Source organism: Varanus komodoensis, unplaced genomic scaffold, assembly GCF_004798865.1.
Source record: "Varanus komodoensis strain SLA01 unplaced genomic scaffold, ASM479886v1 scaffold24, whole genome shotgun sequence".
In the NCBI taxonomy this organism is placed as follows: Eukaryota; Metazoa; Chordata; class Lepidosauria; order Squamata; family Varanidae; genus Varanus; species Varanus komodoensis.
The window spans coordinates 2,964,482-2,982,140 of record NW_025335641.1 but is presented as its reverse complement, the minus strand read 5'-3'; the positions used below and the strand labels follow the sequence as shown (position 1 = coordinate 2,982,140).

General features: G+C 39.7%; 1 long non-coding RNA gene across 1 annotated transcript; it reads right to left on the bottom strand.

Moving 5' to 3' along the window:
* Positions 1–293: 293 nt before the first annotated feature.
* On the bottom strand, positions 294–9,551 carry LOC123024575. Its single transcript, XR_006414952.1, has 3 exons — positions 8,815–9,551; positions 4,363–4,538; positions 294–4,249 (listed from the first exon to the last, which is right to left on the bottom strand). It is a non-coding gene; the product is annotated as an uncharacterized LOC123024575 (long non-coding RNA).
* Positions 9,552–17,659: the final 8,108 nt, after the last annotated feature.

Sequence of the window (17,659 nt, the reverse complement as noted above, 5' to 3'; positions counted from 1 at the left end):
AATAAAATACAGTTGGAGACATCCTGACCAAAGTTGTTAAAATCAATAAATTTTCGTTGTGAGCCACCCCAAGGCTTCGTTGCGATGGGGGCAGCATAAACATGTTTTAAATAAATAAATAAATAAATAAATAAATAAATAAAACCAACAATTAAAATGGCATTTAAATAAAAAGGTCTTGGCCTGGTCATACAAATGTATGTATTACTTGCTGTTTAATGTGGTCTTGTGTCCTTCAACAAAGGACATTCCTCTATCTGAGAGGCCACCAGAAGACTGCCTTCAGCTTTAATGGTCCACTATTTGAGGAAATCTCTAGTTCAGGTGTCAAATAAAGTCAAAATATCATTGGCAGAAAAGCAGAAGCCTTGAAGTTGCCCATTAACAGTTTGCATCTGTGCAGTGAGCAGACATGGAGGTAACCTGTTCATCTCCCACTATGTGGTGTATTTTTATTTAAATTATAATAATTCTAAATTTTCAGTTATGCATATAGACTAGTTTGTGCAAAATGTATGCAAACCAGTGTCCTCTGCTTTAGTGATTCATAAGCACCAATCATGCAGTTCACTTTAAGACGTCTCCAGTATAGAACTTGCATGGGCTCAAATTCTTTTACTGATGCTGGAAGGTTAAGTATTTCGGATGTTTCCCCCCATCCTGAAATCCTTTAATGAAACATAATGTGGACATTCATCTAACCTAGCAGTAGAAGAAATGATATGATCTTCCCTTCCTTCCCTTCTTTTTCAGAAGAAAAAGTCATGCACTGTGAACCTTGTTTATAGAATCCATAACTACAGGAATAGAAATTCTGTCCAAGTCAAACATCTATATTGGTCCATAGCTACTATGGGATCTTGTACGTGCTCGATAGGATACTTCTGTTCTCCTATATAAAACCTATTGACAGGGCTGAGGAACGCATGGTGCACCAGATACTGCTGGACTCCATTTCTCATCAGCCCCATTCAACATAGCCAAAGGCTCTTGGTGTAGCTCACAATATACAATATAAATATATTTAAAATACAGATACAGGTTAATAACAATAAGAAACAAAACCATAAAACAGTAGAATTCAAATACATTATCTATACAAGCATATAAATAGGAAACAGAAGGAAAATAAACACAATATGACCAATAACAATAACCAGTAAAACAGTAAACAATAAAACAATAAACCATCAGCAAACCAATAATCTAATTTTAAAATAGATACTAAATAAAATTATGAACATTTATGAATTTTTGAAATTTATGAAAAAATATGAAAAGAGCCTTTGGCTTACTGTCGGGATGTGAACTGAGAGTCATTCACCATGGGTCCTGTCTAGGTTCAGACAACATGGTTCAATGACAACCTGTTCTGTCTGAGCCCAGCCTGCAGCTCAATGTCATGCCAAATGGGCATTGCTGCTTTTGTGTTGAAAATGGTGATACAGAAGCAATGAGGCTGCCTTGGTTGCTGGCAAGAGGAGGGGTGCTGCTCTATTAGCAGTGTGAAACTGGGGATGCCAATAATTATGGGGTGGGGGAGATATGATGGTGATGTGGAGCACAGGAGTCACACAACAGGTATGTTTTGAAGCTGCATGTATTCTCAGTGAGCTCTTGCATCAGCTACAGAAGTATGCCAAGGGGAAAAAAGGTTTGTTTTCAAACTGATTTGCTGTGTCAAGAATATAGGTGGAGTCGGGCAGGGAGGCTGAATTGACTCCTAGACTGCCTAAGGTTGTTCACCTCTGAACTAGTCCATAAAACCAGGCCTTTTAGACATCTCATTTCCATTGATGAATTAGAACTCTAGCTCTTTCACTGTTCTCTCAAATGGATTCCATCAGGACTGATCCTGTGCATTCTCTACTTTATTCTGGAATCACTCAGGCACTACCTACCCCCATGAACTCATAGCCTTAGCTCTCCAAATGACACAGCAGCATTTTGATCTGGTTTCCGTGAAAGTTCATTACTGATCAGAGCAATCAGCTGAGTGTTTCATTTAGTTAATTGTGCAATAATGGTTTAAAATTTGCTTTACCTATAGCCTATACTGCCAAGTATCCTCAGGGGATAATTGCAAATTAATGACTAAATGAAGCCATTCATGGCTTTAGAAGTTCATTTGGGTTGCTTTCAAATATGGGTTCCAAACATGGCAACAGAAACCCCAACTGCTGAGAAAAGAAGGACACAAAAGTTCTTTTGCAAAATACATTTGATCATGAAGACATAATTCAGACCAACATTTTAGAAAAATATGGCTAAAATGTTACTTACCAGAGGATTAACGGTACAATCACATGCTTACATACCCAGAACCAAACCCCACTGAAAACACCATGCCTACTATTTCGTATCCTCCCTAATGCCCTGTGCGTAGCATTGTTCCAGGGCATTGTGCACATGAGTCTGTGTGTGAGACGGAGAGGGAGAGAGAGAGATCTTCTCTAAAACAATGATGGAGAGTACTTGGAGCAAATTCTGCAATGCCACCTTCTGTTTCTAGGAGATGAAAAATGGGGAAGGGACAGGGAGAATCTCTAGAAATCTTAGTCTAGCTCTATTTCCAATGGTTCAAGATGGGTTAAAATGGTTTAAAAACGGATATGGTTACAGATATAGACCTAGTACTTGAGTGCAAGTACTGTAGAGCAAACATGGAGCCCAAGAAATCTACAGCAATCCTGGAAATGGAGCAGACAGATTTGTTTTGTCCCGAAGAGTCAAATCAAACAATTTGCTGAAGTCGTACAACTTTTTTTTAAAGTCTAAAGGAGGGGTAAGAGGCAATGCCACTTGTCTTTCTGGCAATAGGCTCCAAAGGAAAGCACCCTGCCCAAGCCAAACTCCCCACTGCCCTAATTCCTTGGCAGTTATACAAGGTTTCGGTCTAAACTGATGCAAGGTCAGCACAGAAGCAGATCTGAGAGCACAAAGGCTGCTGACTATATTTCTACCAAGGAACAATGTGAGGCCACTGTCATAGAATGATGTTGGCAGCATGTCTAGAATTCTGAAGGCAGGCAATCGGATTGAAGCTGGAAACTTTACAGCTGTATCACAAATATAAAGATTCTTATTATATAATGATTCATCATCCTCTGCGATAGTGTTGAAAATACGGACAAGACAGAAGAGCAAGAAAAATGATTTTAGATTCAAGTTGCAAAAGGAGACAGATGGTGGTAGTACAAATCCATTGATGGTTTCATTAAATGAATATAAAGTATTTTATCATTAAATTCAGTAACAGCATTTGAAGACAGATTCTGTCACCCATTTTTATTATGGGCAGCAGTTTATGCTGTGACAGAATGCCACATTGATTTTTGTGAGTGCAAATTTACTAATTCTGTGCTAAGAAATTAGTTTCCATAGCTGTGATTCTGTTTGGGTGACAAAGAAACAAGGTAAATAAAGACAGTGTTTATTTGCCTTTTCATGCATACAAACTGGACTAGAAAAAGTTTATTTATTTCTATGCCACCCAACAGCTGACACTCTCTGGGTGGTTCATGTTTATTAGATTTTTATCTTGCCCCATTAGCCGTAAGTCTTCTCGGCTGGTTTCAAAGTTAAAATATATACAATAAAAGTGCAATTAAAAATAACAATTAAAACAACAATAAATTCTAACAATTCCACAAACAAGTCACACCAGTATAAAACTTCACAGATCCATAATTTATCCAAGAACAATATCAAAGGCACAATAAAAAAGTACAACCAATGATAATGTACTAAAAGCATTAAAGTAATTCTAACAATTAAAATATTGGGCAAATTAAAGGTATTTGCCTAGTGCCAGAAAGAGTACAAAGAAGGTGCCAGGCAAATCTCTCTGGGGAGGTGCCAAAGTCGAGATGCCACTGCTGAAAAAGCCCTTCTCCTTGTAGCCACCCTCCTTATTTCCAGAGGAGGAGGCTCCTTACAAAGGACCTCTGATGATGGCCAATGGGACTAGCCAGGCACATGTGGGAAGAGGCACTCCTTTAGATAATCTGGCCTCAAGCCATTTAGGGCTTTAAGCACAAGTGTTAACACCTTAACTTGGGCCCAGACTTCAGTTGGTGACCAGTGAAGATGACAGAGGTCTTGCTTTATATGGTCATGTCTGCCAGCCCTTGCCAGAAGCCTTGTTGCACTCTTCTAAACCATCTTCAAAGGAAGTCCCACATTGAGAGCATCACAATAATCCAGATGAGAGGTTACCAGTGTATGAACACACATTGCCAGGTTCTGCCTGTCCAGATAGGTAAAAATCAGTCTTAACTGATAAAAGGTGCTCCTGGCCACCAAATCCACCTGGAATTCCAACAATAATTCAGGAACCAGGAGCACCCCCAAGCTACAAACCTTATCCTTCAGGAGGAATGTGACTCCATCCAGAACAGACAAGATGTCATCCTTCTGTAGAGGAGATTCTTTCCACCAATGCTATCTTGGTCTTATCTGGACTGAGCTTCAGTTTGTGGCTGCCATCCAAGCCATCGTGAAGTCCAGACCGTAATTCAAATCATCCACTGCCTCACCTATATAGATGAAAAAGAAAGGTACATATGAGTTTCATTAGTGTACTAATAACATCTCAGTCCACACCTTCTGATTGCCTTTCCTAGCAGTTTCATGTCAATGTTAAAGAGCACATGGGCTAGAATAGAGCCCTCTGGAACTCTGTGGCATAAATGTGATGGCACACAGCAATAATTCCCCAGCACCACCTTCTGGACTTGGCAACATCTCCTGCTTCCACCTTAATTGTTCTGTCCAAATAGATATCATAGTTGATTGTATTCAAAGCCAATAAAACATCATAAAAATTAACAATACAAATTTTAAAACAGAAAAAAATATTGCACCTATCATCTGTCAGCTGCATTGGCTGCAGTATATTAGGGAATGCCTTACTCCATATATTCCTGCCTGCTGTTTATCCCATTCAATGTGGACTCTTCTGTGAGAGAGGGTACAAGGAGGAGGGCCTTTTCTGTGGTGGCACCCCAATTATGGAACACTCTACTGCTGCAGATTCACCAGACACCCCTGAGTTTCAAGCTCCTGACAAAAACGTTCCATTTTTGGCACACCTGTGGCACCATGTAGACTATTTGCAACAGTACAGTTTTAATTTATTAATGTATGTTTCATTTTTATTTAATTATTTTATTGAGACCTTATTTTGTTTATTTATTATGAGATTTTATTATTTTATTACTATTATTTGTTGTTTGTACACTCTAATGGCCACCCAGAAAGCATGTTGCTAATGGGAGACTTTTAAACCAATGTAATAAACAAACAAACAAATAGATAAAATATTCAAGTTGAGAAGACTCTGTTAAACCCTGTCTAACAACTAGCACCCTCCAGTAACTAATGAAATGCCCTGCAGTAGTGAACACTCTTTACCTGGCGCTGAAATGAAAGTAAAGTTGGCACAAGACTGGCCACAGTGGGGAGCTTGTTTCATAAAAGAGGGCCACCATTGAAAAGGCCCTTCTCCTTGTTGCCACCATGTAATCCTCTCTCAGAGGTGGCAGCCAGAGGAAGAACCCAGAACTCGATGTTGAGGGTTGTACTCCAAAACATCTCTAGAGTACCAGATTGGTGGTGGTTGCTCTAGAATAAGGGTCAACATCTAGAGGCCCAGGCAAATCCGACTTCTTGAAGGGATACAACCTCCAGTTTTCCAAACTCAAATTGAGGATGTTTTTAAGACAAAGAAAACAGTATGTCAGAGATGGCAATGAGCCACTTTGGGAACTTAGAGGCAGTACTGGTTCCTTTTTCAAAGTGGTTCTCAAAGGCTCTTTAACTGCCATAGAAACTATTTTAGAACATATTTCCTCTGGCAAAGGAAATACTTTGTATTCACATACTGAAGGGTAGAAAAATACAGTGTGTTGGATCCAGACTTGACCTCAATCATCCTAGAGTGCAGGCATGGAATAATAGGCTCAAGTTACAGGAAACCAAGCTCTGACTGAACATCAGGAAGAACTTCATGACTGTTACAGTGGTATGACAATGGAACCAATTACCTAGGGAGGTTGTAGGCTCTCCCACTCTAGAAGAGTTCAAGATGCAACTGGACAGTCACATGAGAGGGATGGTTTAACTTGGAGTCCTGCACTGAGCAGGGGTTTGGACCCAATGGTCCACTGGTCCCTTCCAGTTCTACTATTCTATGATTCTATGGTTCAGTAGTAAACTTGCTCTTCCACTAATCTTATGTAAATAACTGCAACACACACTGATATTTTGATATTCATATTTATTTAAATTGAATTGATTGATTAATGAAAACCCATAAACTTATTTGACTAAAATTTATCTGAGTCTTTCCTAAAGCCTTTTTTATATTATGTTTCTGTGGAGAACAGCAGGTGTGTTGATAGTTTTGTATATGCATGTGCTGGCCCGAATTAGGGATTCCTAACTTTAGAGAACTTTGCCATATGAGGGACTTGCGTTTCAAAAATAAAAACAAATTATATTCACTTGAATGAAATTAGATGACAACAGTAGCTAAATAACCTCTCGTTGAACTTGTTTATCTCCAAGTGAGTCATTGTCTGCCTGAGAAAATGTTCTATGCCATGAGTACTATTCAGCTGGGACCAGTGTAACAGTGAGCTTGCCAAAAGGGAAGATAGAAAAAAAGGAAGTCTCACATTATTTCTGTAGATTCCTGTTGTGTCTAAACTTCCTTTGAATACACACACTTATACTGAAATCAGATAATGAAGTAGTATATCTTTAGCAATCCACTTAGGCCATCCTCAGCACGTGATCTCACTTGCTGAAAAATTCACATTTCTCAGTGCAGATGTTGATGATCAGTTCTCTACATGGCCACCTTCAGGTGTGAGGGAACTCTGGACAAGTTGTCCTGTAGTGTTCCCTTTGTTATGGCAATGGATTCCCTTGTCCTCAACTTGTATGGTGAAGGCAGCACTCCAAAGGTGACTAGGACCTGCCAGTACAATTTCTCACAATGCCCTGAGTGTCCAAACTAGTGCTGCTTCAGAGATTTGTGGGAAATTGAAATAATTCCTCACAGACTTGACCACTCACCATGGAGAGCTTTGTACCAAGCCCATCTAGCTCAGTGCTGCCTACACTGACTGGCAAGGGCTCAAGTTCCAAAGAAGCAACTTAATGAGCCCTGCCTGGTGATGTTGGGGACTGAACCTGGACCTTTTGCATTCAAAGAGTGTGCTCTGCCCACTGAACTATGTTCCTGTATTAAATGCATTTTGTAATACTCCTGTGTGATAGTAGTGGGCCTCGCCTCGCCTCTTCTCTTCTCTTTTTTTAAAATGATTTCTATCAGAATCTGGAATCTGAGGCACACTCTTCTTTAGATTATAACATGTTAAAGGGCAGTCAGGTTATAGGTCTCTGTCAATCTGGGATCAAATAAGGGAGCCAGAATGAACACCAAGGATGATTTCATGTACAGAATTGGTAAACCATTGCTAAATGTAGCCTCAGTCGTCTGCCCAATTGAGGACTGAATGAGTAGTATCCTTTCCCTGAAATCTCATTTGAAGGTTTCTGTGTGCATCTCAGAAGTCTGATGAGGGAGATTATATGACCGATAGCTGTCTGGTTTTTACTGATATCATATACAGAGTCTTCCAAAGTCTGTTAAATCTGATATAAGTCTTGGCAACTGAATATGCAGTGCTTTTCTATATCCATTTCCTGAAATGGCTTGTGCCAGTAGACAGTTCCCTATTACCGGTCATGCCGATTTAGCGTTTATGGAGTTACATTACTTCTGTTTGTAATTTCTTTCACCAGTGCTTCAAAACTTCAACACAAAACAAGCAGCCCATTTATAAAGCAATCCTATGGCCTGTAGGATAGATAATGTCCAAAAGACCATAAGATTTTTTTGGAGTCCCAGTTGCAATGTTGCAAATGGGATTTCATGCTCAGATTTCATGCCTCTTCCCTTCTTGCATCTGGCATGGAAAGAACCACACTGGCTGCCTCTTTGTGGTAATAAAGGTAACCTCAGGAAGGGGGCATCTCAGGAAAAAGGGGGAAGGAGACTGGACTGTCAGGTAGGAGGTATTCCGGAGGCACTCAAGTCTCTTGTCCTCCTGCTCCAAAGCGTTACAATTAGACAACCAGAATCATCTGTCTGGCTGCTTTACAGGGCAGGATGAACACAAAGGCATTCCTCCTGCTATGCATAGCAATGCCCATAATCCTTTGAGTTCAGAGGCTTACAAGCATTCCCATAGGAGTACCTCCTTAGTTATCTTGATTTGCTTATGCTTCTTAAGTAGGGCTATTCACTGCATTTTGTGAACATATTCAAGAGTACTCTTAAAAAATCTCATCCTCTCTGTAAGATTCTGACGCTTTTTTCAAAGGTGTACAGAAACTTTGTTTTCATTCTGAATTGACTCCATTTGCCCTCCATGATTGGGTGGGATCATCCATGTGATTGACTGATGTTAGAAAGCTTTCCATCATTTACAGCTGCTTTATTTGCCTTGACTGACCACTGCATGACTCATCTGATTGAGTGTATAGTGTAGCTGGGTATATGTGAATCTGGACTGGCTGAGATTACTCATGTGACTAAGATAGGAAGGAGTAGTAATTAGGTGGAAAATGCAGGATCAAACAAGGGGTGGATAATAAAAATCGCATGAGTAAAAACCATCATATTTACCAGTGAAATCCTATTGTTTGATGCCTTTAAGATAGAAGGCTCTGAGATTTTATACCTCCAAGCATCCAAAGCCCTGCTGGCAAGAATAAAGCACAACAAGTAAGGTGCTTCACCTTCTGTTCCACTTTAAAGATAATGTTGAGTTGTAGGTGGGACAGCTGGCGCCTGAGGTGGATCCAAGTCTTCTCTCTTCTCTCCTGTGTCCACTCACAATCACGCAGTACTTTTTCCTCACCAATCTTCTCCTAAAGACACAGTGGAAACTTCAGGAAAGGGAGCATCTGTAGAATATTTCATGATTAGTGAGAGACCTTTGAAATGGAATTTGCATTCCTTTTTCACACAGGGGTTCTTACTGTGTCTATGACCTCCTGAGTAGGAGTAGAATCTGCATCATTCCAGAGTCACCAGTATTTCTCTGCCTGGATATTTTAAGAAGTAATTGCTACCCAAAAGTACTTCTTTGAACCCCCCAAATAAAATGCAAAAACACTGAGCACATCTCTGCTGGTGTTTATTTGGCTTTGTGACTTGCCCATGACAGAGGCAAATGTCAGACAAAGGCATTTTCACATTCCCCCAAAACCTTTGAATGGTAGTCCTTTTCCACAACCTACTAGAGACTACCATTTGCTTGTCTCAGCAACAATGTTGCTGAAGTCTTCACTGCACATGTTTCTTCAATACTTTGCCACACAGGAAACATTTTTGTGAAGCATTCCTCATACAACCATATGATGGTTTTAATCACTGCAGTGAAACTGTCAGCCTAAGTTATACAAATGCTGCAATCTAGGAACAGTGTATCCATGCAGAAAGACAACTTAAGTCCATCTCATGTGCGAAGTGGACCTTGAACTCATAAACATGTACAATTTCATTTTTACTTTAAAAAAAATGAGCCGTGTACTCTTTCTCATGTAAACTTATGGAGGTATTTCCCACAAATCTGCTCTTTACTTAATCCTCTATAATGTTTGAAGTATCTAGTAAGAGGTTCAGCTGTAGGATGGCCATGTGTTCTCTCTTACAGAGGATTATTTGAAGGGCTTCTAGAGGACCATCCCCAATTTGGAAGTGCCCTTTATTTGAGGTCTGTCCGATCCAGTTCCTGTTAAAAGATAAAGTACCATAAGAACTCTTGCCCATCAACAAGGAGTACCATGATAACAGATAGTACAAGAAATCATAGAATTCATCTAACCACAGTCTTTCACACCATGGTGAAATGTAGTGTATTTCTTTAAAAAAAACCAAAAACTAAATTTGCATATGAAAATATTATGTGTGTGCACACATGCGCACACACACACACGTATCCTTTGGACCTTTCTTTGATGATCTATTTCCTCTATTTTGTTGATTCCTAATTGACCATCTATTATCTGTAGGCTTTCTATCAGGTTGGATGAATGGACAGACAGACAGAGATGATATAGATATTAAACTGGAATGGCTGTGGTTTTGTTCTTACAATAGACAAATGGGAAATAGTGATGATTCAATTTGTTCCTTGATCTATCTGATAGTACGTGAAATCGGAGATAACGGAGTGGCAGTAATAGCTGCTGAAAGCCAAATATTGTCAACCAGAGGAAGTGTTAATTGTGAAAGTCCCTCAGCATGATGTCAGTCCCAGGTGGAGGGAATGTTTATTAAAGGATAAAATTGATTGCGGCTCACACAATTGCTTCACTGATGAATCTAAGGCTGAAGTGGTGAATAACCAAGTCCTGATTTTCTAAGAGTTACAAGTCTTAAAAAACACTAGAATGCTTTGCCCCCATTATTATTAGCAGAACCTCTATTTTATCATTCCTGTCTTGCAAGATAAGGTTTACTTTGAATGAATATTTAAATGGTAGGATTTAAAAGATATGAAAAGATATTTCTTCTGTGTTTTTAATTTTAAATGTAATCTCCATAACTTTAAATGTACATATGTGAAACACAGTATTTTTTAAGTAATTGGCTTCAGTCAAGGTGTGGTAGAGGATGACTGCGTAGGGTCCTCTTACCCAAAACTTTATGCAGTCCCTTCCCTGTTCTATTTCCCCTTCCTTGCATAAAAGAAATAGAATGAACTTGCTGGCAGATCGGTCAGGAGCTGCTGGTTAGAGCTCTTCAACGGGCTTACATGTGTTTAGCTATTTGCAATGCCCTGATGCTCTGAATGTTGCCTGGTTGTCCTTGGTTTTCCCTTGTCCAGGCTATGCTTGCTGCATCCCTGCCTGTCTCCTAACTGCATAACTATTAAATATATGCTTGACTGCAGAATCCTAGCAATATAGAAGATAACCTGTTTGAATGCCAGAACATAGACATATTCAGCTGTCATATCTCAGGGCCCACCTATCTCAGACCCACTACAGTCTACTCTGATGGTCAGCTGCTCTCCAAGGACTCAGTCCAGGCTTTCCATGCCAACTTATGTGAAATTCTTTTGAATGAAAATGTTGAGGGTTGAACCCTTTGCATACAAAGACTTTTCTAGTGAATTATGGTTTTTCTTCTGTCATTAAAAAAAATCTACATACAGGTACCCTTCATACCCATTGTGTTATATTCAGTCCCTTGTACCTGAATAAACATACCAAAAGACCTTAGCTTTAATAAGAACTAAGTTCCCATAAGTGCTCTTTTTCATGCAGATATATGAAAACAAGATATGTAATGACAGCGCACTAACAAAATATTATTGATGTGGGATTCATAACTGCAATGTCTTCTAATAAGCAAAGTGAAATCCTCTTAAACAAATGGAAAGTGCTTGGAAAAGACATTTTTCATATCAAGGCATATGCAAATGAACAACGAAGTCCATCTTTCTGGAAGTGGTATGTTTCTGGCTGCATTTCTCTCACATGTGCATCTCCAAAACAAGTTCCTTCTTGTCAAAGGCTAGATTCCTCAAGAAATTTGAAAATCTATCCAGGTAGAACCTTTGAGATATATTGTCTGACCTGGATGCTACGCAGTGGAACCCATTTTGAGGCCACTTCCAAATGCATTCCACTGCACTTGGCAGTGAGCACCTGTTTTACATCCCAAAGGAGTTGCCATGTCTCCCTACCTCAGCTAAGCCTGTGCTGGGGGTGGGAGCAGGGTGGAGCAAAGTCCTAAAGTACCTTCCTATTTCAAGAAGGTACATCTGATTCGCTTCATGCTCGGCTGAAAACCATGCTGCTAAAATAGTTGGCAACAACTGGCTGATTTAAGTTAAGAACTGCACTAACATCAAAGTCCCTTGCAGTGTTTGATGGGGTGGTGGGGGTGGAGAATAGGAAACACTAAATAAAATATGGATAAGCTGTCAATCAGAACCGGTTTTTATAGTGCAGGCTATGGTAATGTGAATCATATTGCTTTTTTTATTTTTAAACACAACTACATCTGGTAGCTTGGCAGCAGAGGTTTTTACAAAGACAAGCGCCTTCAAACTCTCTTCATAGCAAGACTGGAAATCCTGCCAGGTTAAAAAAAAATGTTATTGAAAATCTTTCTCCCCTCATAGGCCCATTTTGACAGGAAATCTTTGAGAGGCAGTAGCAATGAAGTGCCCAGAGATTTCATCTGTCTTCTTTTGCTTCGGGAAATGCTGAGCACAGGCTCTCCTATTAGGCAAAATACACAAAGTACCAAATCCCCTTAACAATAATCTTTGTCTGCTCTTCGGCTGACAGGTCCCTACATCCTAGTCTGTCAAACAGGGCCTGTAACTGAGACGTGTGTTACTGGGACCAGTGTGAAAGTTTTTGACAGGACTTTTGGGGAAAAGTGTTGTCAAGTGTTTATAAGTCATCTTTCTGGAGCTATCCATTTTACGTGGGCTAATCAGAATAAGGTCTATGATGTCAGGAGATATTACTTTGCAGGATGCCTTGCTTTCATCCTGCTGACATTCAGTTCCACTTTGGAAATACTGTCTGTCATTCCATGTGACTGGCTGAAAGTTGGCGATTATTAGCCATTGTATAATAATATCCACTTGTACCATTTTCCCCCTTTTTGTTTTGTTTTACTGTGTTTTGTTTTCTGACAGGTGCCAAATCTAAAATTTAAATATTTTTCCTCAGAATGAAAATGACAGCTTGCAGTAATTCTGCAGGTGTTGAAGCAGATGCAGTTCCCAAAATAATTACACAAAATATGTACAGATTGCAGGAAATATGAAAAATTGACACTGAAATTTCATGAGTCAACATTCTTTGGGGCTCTCTATTCAGAATTGTTTAATTGTTTCTTTGAGCAGTAAGAAAAAGTTGTTTTAAAGTTGTTTAATATTATATTATATATCTCTCTCTCACATAAACACACAGGTTTTCAGTTAAGGGAAGTTTTTAAAAAAGCTAACACAAACTTGAATAAACATAAGAAGAAAAAGGAATGCTTTGTCTCAGTTAAGTTTTCAGACTTTCCCAGATGAAGATTAGTTTTGAAAAGATAATTAATGAACAGCTTTTCTATATAAAAATAATTAACCATATATATTTCTATCCAGATGTAAATCTTGTGGTGTTTACTGTCACTGCATCTCAAGCAAAGTTTAGATTTGCATCCTAAATACATTTTAGAACTTCTAGAGAGTTCAAAAACTTGCCCAATATTTCATGTCATTTTAGTCATAATACATTTTTTTAAACTGTGGATTAAAGATTTATAGTACAATCCTATACATGTCTCCTTAGAATTAAGCTAAGCTCACTGAATTCATTAGGACATTATTTTAGGTAACTGTATCTAGCATGGCAGCCTAAGCAAATTTTGGACCATTTTAAGCTTCTATAATTGCATCTGATGTGAGCTTAAGTGGACTCCAGGGGATGGTGGAGGACAGGAATGCCTGGTGGAATGTTGTCCATAGGGTCGCAATGGGTCGGACATGACTTCGCAACTAACAACAAGAATTGCAGCTGAATGTTTGCAAGGGCATTTGCAACACAACAAAGCAACGAAATCTGTTGAGCTTTACAGTCCATGTTTGCATTTGATGTTGCACTTCTAGTGTGAGATATCTGATTTTCTTAGTTTTAGAGTGCAATGTTCTCTAAATGAGGTGACTCTTGTCTGGAGACAGTTAAATTAGTGTTACAACTACAGATGTAGGAGAAATCTGCAATGTATTCAAATGATTTCATATTTCTATAAATCTGACCTGTGGATTCTGCAGCAGATCAGTTTCTTCAAAATCACAGGGATTCAAAAGATTTATGGACCATCCCATCCCCACCACACACACTTTTGGAGAGGATTCCTGCTAATGTATATTTGTACTAATGCTCATTAGAACTAATGTACATTACTCCTGATGAACATTAGGCAAATTGAGAGAAGTTGAATGAAATATTCAGGCATCCCTCAGAAAAATCCAGTTCCTGCTATGAAGGACTGATGGAACAAAAAATGCCTGACTATCTGTGTAATGTGGAATGGATTCAAATCCATACATTTTCAGTGGAAAAGTTTTAAATACGTTAAACAAATAAATACATTTTCTCAGGTGCTAAAGAAAGCAGAACCCAACGTAGAAGATAACCAGTGCTACACAAAGTAGCCACTGGGTTGTTTCTCTGCAAACTACAGAGAAACAACCCAAGAACCAAAACAAAACAAAACAAAACTACGGGCCTGGAGCAAGGAAATCCAGGAGAACTATGCTCCAGGTTTGTTTGACTGGTCAGCATCAGAAGAACTGATAAGCTTCTTTACAAACTTCCCAATAAGGAAAAATGCAGTATCATTACTAAATTTGCTAATCCAAATTGATTCTAATTCAACAGCATGATCAAGAAAATATACTGGAATCACTGGTTAATCAACACCCCCCTACATCAACATCCATTGAATTACATATAAGGTGACCACCCTATGGAGTTTTAAATCTACAGATGCCAGGCGTCAAAGTCTGCCACCCCTGGAGTTTGAGAGAGTCAGTCACACCTTTGACTGTACTTTACTCATACACCCCTAACATAGAAAGTCTTCACATTCTGCAGGTCAGATCCAAGGCAGCAGCAAACAGAAGCACATGCATGAAAAGTGCTTCTAAATTTCCCAGTTCTTCATCTGTGGGAATTCCTCGATCTGGTTTTGCTGGAGAGGTAGGCAGGAGACACTGTTGTTAGGGCTGGGAATGGGCAGGAAAAATCATAGCTCAGAATTTTCAAGGCTGGAAGAGACATGTTGAGAAGCTTCCTGTCAGCTTGTCATTCACTGTAGTTTTAAGGCTTCCTGCCTAAATGGAAGTAAAATTGACAACATGGCTGTCCTCTCTACAGGAAGGCTATTCTTAATGCCATCCATTATGTGTCACAAACTACTTATTGATGCTTAAATAGGAAATAAAGGACTATTTTTAAAGGATCCACATGCACATGTATACTGTTCTCACTCTAAAGTGAGAACTTCCTCTTTTGATAGATTTAATATATATTTCATAAAATGTATTTGGGTTATGATTTGATAAAAAGATCTCCTTAACTTCTTCCCAGTGCTGAGCACATGTACCCTGATTTTTACAGCACTTTTGGATGGGTAGATGGGTGCATGGGATGAAAGAAAGTCACAGACCTCTTATTGGAGGGGCAGAGGAGGGTAGAACTCAGTAAGCTAGCTGGAAGGGTTTTTCATCTTCAACTGGGAAAAAGCCCTTTGCCATTACTTCAAGCAGTAGCTGTTACAACAATGCTACTAAGTGATGATATAACTTAATCAAATGGTGGAAGCCGGGTTCCATTTCAGGCTGAATATTTCTTAGAGAAATGTGAAAAAACAATGTTGGGTATACCAAAAAAAAAAAAAGCTCGAGAAGTTATACAACCTTTCTATACTCTGTCAACTTGTCAATTTTTCTTTTTCCTGTTTCTTTTGCAGATTGAACTGTAGCTTTCAAAAAGGAGAATTTAAGTACTTTGTGGAACTGAGGGGAAATCCCTATATTCTCTCAGCTTTTACAGAAGAAAATAGCAAAGTAGATTTTTGTAGGTTGACAAGAATACCAACCTACTTCTAAAGTTGCCCCACTGAACATATCATAAAAACATATTTCTTCTCCATTCAGTTCTCTTTAATTACCGCCATCACATATGCCTAGCGTTCCTTCCTCCGTCTGTCAGCAACTGGGCTAGGTTCCCTTCTATTCACTTGCCCCCTTTTATTGCATCAGTTCATTAGTACACAAGGATGCTGTTAGCACCAGTAGTGCCTGCCCTCCTCATTATTTTACAATAAAGGGTGAGTTGATGGTAGTGACCTTATTTTAGACAGCTGAAACAGAAAGGAATGGGCAACTATTCAGAGAAGCTAAGTGAAAGAGGAGCAAGACTGCCCTGCTTCGAGTCTCAGTCAGTACTGAGCCAGCTGACTCCACATGGGAAAGATGAAAAAGGAATGAAGTTTTATTTTTATTTTATTATATTTATCTCTCACCCCTTTTCCTTCAAAGTGGCTTACATAATTCTCTTCATCCTTTAAATCTTATCCTCACAACAACAACAACAACAACAACAACCCTGTGAGGTAATTTGGACTGAAAGTCTGTGACTGTCCCACAGTGAGCTTCATGAGCGGAGTGGGGACTAGAGCCCAGATCACCTGAATCTCAGTCCCACGCTCTTAACCACTGCACCACACTTGCTCAATTTGGCTCCCTGGCCAAAGTGCCAGCTAGGAGGCCCCAACCTGCACTTTGGCCAAAGATCAATGATGTGAGGAAGAGAGCCCAACCCCTTGAAATCATTTGTGACTGAGAAACTCCCCTGCTGCAAGCCCTCTCCTGCCAATACAACACCCTGGTTATTCCGAGAGACTGGCTGCTCACCTGGGGAGCGTGGCCTTGAGACAAGTGTTCTGCTTCTCTCATCTCTGTCTCAGGTGCACCACATCGCCAGCACCCCCTGCTCTCCTGTTTCCCCTCCCCCTTCTGATTCTTCTGAACTGCAGCCATCGGTCCTTGAGAACATGAGCCCGGGAGACCCATCTGTCTCATTCCCAACTGTTTCCCTAATCTACTGTAGAGGCTCAAAAAGGGACTATGAAACTGAGCCCCTGGTTTTCCCACATCTGTGGCTTTACTACAGATATCTACAGGTCTATATAACTAACTATACCCAAATGGTAGAAATATTTACTTCATAGCCAACACAGAACTTTTAAAAGAGACACTTAAAGCTCAACTAAAGCAAACGCACTTCACTCTCATCTCACTAAAGATGTCAGCTATTGATGTTCTTATTCTGTCTAGTTTTTGTTGTGGATTTGGGGTGTGGGCAATAGAGAGATTTGACCTTTTGATAGCCTTTCTAGGCCTTTCTCTCACTTGGCTGTTTTTATCTCTTTTCCTTCCATACTCTAGGATCCTTCCTCTTCCTATTTTTGTTCTCTTTTTACCTGCTTCATCTCTCTTTGCTTTGTTTCTTCGCTTTTGGCTTTCTTTAATTGCCTAATGCCATACAAGAACAGTGCTATTATATCAACAAGATTATGCCTGTGTTTTCATTTATAAGCCTTGTTTTCTCCATAAAAATAGAATTCCAGATAAGGTTTTGCACAGAATGCAGCAGCATGTTTGTTGTTGTTGTTAGTCACGAAGTCATGTCCAACTCATTGCGACCCCATGGACAACATTCCTCCAGGCCTTCCTGTCCTCCACCATCCCCCAGAGTCCACTTAAGCTCACACCAACTGCTTCAGTGACTCCATCTAACAACCTCATTCTCTGACGTCCCCTTCTTCTTTTGCCATCTATTGTTCCCAGTATTAGGGTCTTCTCCAGGGAGTCCTTCCTTCTCATTAGGTGGCCAAAGTATTTGAGTTTCATCTTCAGGATCTGGCCTTCTAAAGAGCAGTCAGGGTTGATCTCTTCTAGGACTGACCAGTTTGATTACCTTGCGGTCCAAGGGACTCGCAGGAGTCTCCGCCAGCACCACAATTCAAAGGCCTCAATCCTTTTGCGCTCAG